Below are 3,349 nucleotides of genomic sequence, written 5' to 3' on the forward strand. Positions count from 1 at the left end.
TGTTTGTCAAGCCGCTGCGTCTGAGATTCGACTCGCACATTCAGCCATGTGGGGTCCAGTGCGTTAACCAGCCTACCACCTGCTGGCCCCTATTTATGAATTTTTTTTTTTAAAGAATTATTTTGGGAACCAGCAGTTGGCGTAATGGCTCTGTCGCTGGACTCCCATGGAGTCGACGGCGGGTCGAGTCCCGGACCCGGTGGCTTAAACTCACGCCAGGCGCGTGTGTGTGTGTGCCCAAGATCCCGAGAGGAGAATGGAGGAGAAGGGATTGAGGCGTGGCCATCCCCCCTGGGGGGTGATTTCTCACTTTCTGTCTCTCTGTCTCTGTCTGTCTGGCGAGCGCACGTACCCAGGAATGGAGCCACAGTTGGCCATGTGGCAGTCCAGTGCCCTTAACTACCATGCCACCTGCCGGCTCCGCTACTTATTAATTTTGAAAGTTTTATTAATTTTTAAAATTCACTGATCTCTTCCATAACGAGGGAACGAGACTAGACAGACAGACAGCCCCAGTCAGGTCCCCACGCTGTGGTTCACCCCGAGTCCTCCCAGCCGGGTCAGGGACACCCACATGCACAGCCATGTGCTTGGGAAGTCCCGGATGTAAGCCCAAGACCGTTCCCACGCGGGTCCCGTTCCAGTACTGCCGCATCACCGCCTGGCCCTGAGATCTGTTTACTTTAAGGCGGTGGCTGTGGTTGTGGTTGTGGGGTTCAGGGCAAGTGTGAAATCTGCAGCGCAGTCTGGAAGGCCGAAGAGCCTGAGCAGGGCGGAAGCTGCAGCCTGGGTCCACAGGGACACGCCCTTCATCCGGGGACCTCAGCCTTCAGCTGATTGGGTGAGACCCACCCACATGGTGGAGGATAAGCGGTTTTCTTCTTCTAATTGTGTTGACTTATGATAGGATGTGTGCACTTGCTAGAGAGGCAGAGAGAAACAGAGAGACAGAAAGAGAGAAATCACCCCCGGATGACCACACTGCAGTCCCTTCTCCTCCATCCTCCTCGTGGGATCTTGGGCACTGCGCACGCACGTGTCTAAGCCACCCGGTCTGGGATTCGAACTGCGGTCAACTGCGTGGGAGTCCAGCGACATCACCATTACGCCCTCTGCTGGTCCCAGGATGATCTGTTTTATTCAGAGTCTACCTGACCTAAGTGTCGATGTCATCTGAAAAATATATGTGGGGTCATCTGCAAAGTCATGACGCGTTTCTGTGTAGAAAAATACGCCATGACTTTTCTCGACCTCCCAATTTTGGGGACAGCCCACGGTGTGCAGGGCGGCTAGATCCCACATATCAACTCAGTGATTCAAGTGCTGGATCTGGCACCTTGAAAAACACGCCAGGTGCATGTGTGTGCGTGCCCAAGATCCCGAGAGGAGAATGGAGGAGAAGGGATTGCGGCGTGGCCATCCCCCCTGGGGGGTGATTTCTCACTTTCTATCTCTCTGTCTCTCTCTGTCTTCCTGGCGAGTGCACGCGCCCTATAGCAAACATCTCTTTTATTTTTATTTAAATTTTTTTGGAGAGGTTTTTGCTATAGGGCACGTGCGCTTGCCAGACAGAGACAGACAGAGAGACAGAAAGCGAGAAATCACCCCCCCGGGGGGATGGCCATGCCGCAATCCCTTCTCCTCCATTCTCCTCTCGGGATCTTGGGCACGCATGCACATGCGCCCGGTGTGAGTTTAAGCCACCGGGTCCAGGACTCGAACTGCGGTCCACTATGTGGGAATCCAGCGACATAGCCATTACGCTAACTGCTGGTCCCTCAAACATCTCTTTAAAAAAAAAAAAACTATAAAGTGAGAGACCAATGCAGCCTGCCACTCCATGAGGTGCTCTCGGCTAGGGGCAGGGCTCAAGTGAGCGAGGCCTTGGAGGAGCAGGAGTGAGCACAGGGTCACCCAGCGCTGGGTGTAAGGACCGTGGAGGTGGCCAGCAGGGGCCCCCTAGGGCTGTGGGCCTTGTCAGTGCAGTCGGGTCTGCAAGGCCTGGCATGGAAGATTCCGGTGCAGGGGCTCCCCGTGCAATGCTGCCAGGGCTGCCTCGGGAGTGACTTGGGGCCTGGATTCGGGGGAGCGGGGGGCTGCTTCCTCTAAACCTCCCTGCAGTGCAGTCAGGTGCTAGTCCGACCCACCAGAACCTGTCATTCCTTTCCAAAGCTCCTGGGAGGCCTCCCCCTCGCTCTGTCTCCGCCCGCGCCTTACCTGGATCGGCAGAGCCTGCCAGAGCCGCCTCCTGATTTTCTGCGCCTCCTGATTTTCTGGTGCCTGTCACCTCGTGAGCAAATTCCTGACACTAATCTCGCCGCCTCGAGCTGAGATCCCCGCTTTTGTCTGAAGGCAGGTGACAAAACGATCTGTAAGAGAAAGCTCACAGTGAGCTCACAGTCGTCGGAGACTGGCAGCTCGCTGGTGCTGCCAAGCCACCCCCTTTTCCAGGCAGGGTGACAAATACTGATCTGCAGATAAAGGACAGGTGCCCTGCCTGGCTCCGGGCCAGGACTCTGGTCTGCCAGGTGACAGGGAGGGTGACAGGCACGTCGCAGCCACTCCTCCCATCGCTGTCATCACTTCCGAAGGTGACAGGCCAGCCACAGCCTCGTCTGGGATGGTCCTGGGTTTGAGCCTGAGCTCGGACAAGGCACCCAGCTTCCCTGAGCCTCGGTTTCCCCACCTGCTTGAAGCTGGTCCCTGCAAAACGCACAGCCCTGTCTGCGAGAGGGTCTTGTGATCCGGCTTGCAGGGTGTGGGCCCCAAGCTCCTCCCACTGCCGTCCCCACCCAGGGCCAGGCCTCCCACGTGGCCTCGCAGGTGTGCTCTGAGGTTACGGGCCTGCTGGAGCCACGTGCTTACTGCCTGCGGGTTCCTCGGCCTTCGGGGTCCTTCCGGCCGAGCCCCCAGATTCTGCGAGGTCGGCAGAAGGTGGCCTAGGTTGACGGCGTCTCTTGTGACACTCTTTGCTCTCAGGGACAGGCATCGTTCTGGGGAAAAGCTGGTCAGTAGATTTTTTTAAAATTTATTTTTTAAGGTTTTTACCATAGGGGGTGTGCACTTGCCAGAGAGAGAGAGAGAAAGCAGGAAAGCGAGAAATCAACCCCCAGAGGGAATAGTCACGCCGCAATCCCTTCTCCTCCATTCTCCTCTTGGGCTCTTGGGCACGTACACACACGTGCCTGGTGTGAGTTTTAAGCCGCCAGATCGGGGACTCGAACCCTGGTTGGCATGTGGGAGTCCAGCCATGTAACTGTTGTGCCATCAGGAGACGGACCCAGGATGGCCCTCGCCCGCCGCTCACCTGCCGGCTCCTTTTGGGCAGGATCTCAGAACCCGGGCAGGA

At 56.9% G+C, this 3,349-nt stretch overlaps 1 protein-coding gene and 1 long non-coding RNA gene across 3 annotated transcripts in view; one reads left to right on the forward strand and one right to left on the reverse strand.

The window, feature by feature from the left end:
* LOC114007589 (uncharacterized) overlaps positions 1-3,050 on the reverse strand; it is a 4,877-nt gene extending 1,827 nt beyond the window's left edge. For both annotated transcript variants that reach the window (XR_003549191.1, XR_003549192.1), the window contains exon 1: positions 2,218-3,050. This is a non-coding gene — a long non-coding RNA (uncharacterized LOC114007589). The remainder of the gene's footprint in view (positions 1-2,217) is intronic.
* ELL (elongation factor for RNA polymerase II) overlaps positions 1-3,349 on the forward strand; it is a gene marked incomplete in the record, with an annotated part of 75,079 nt that overhangs the window by 34,925 nt on the left and 36,805 nt on the right.

Source organism: Tupaia chinensis, unplaced genomic scaffold (assembly GCF_000334495.1).
Source record: "Tupaia chinensis unplaced genomic scaffold, TupChi_1.0 Scaffold000201_1, whole genome shotgun sequence".
In the NCBI taxonomy this organism is placed as follows: Eukaryota; Metazoa; Chordata; class Mammalia; order Scandentia; family Tupaiidae; genus Tupaia; species Tupaia belangeri.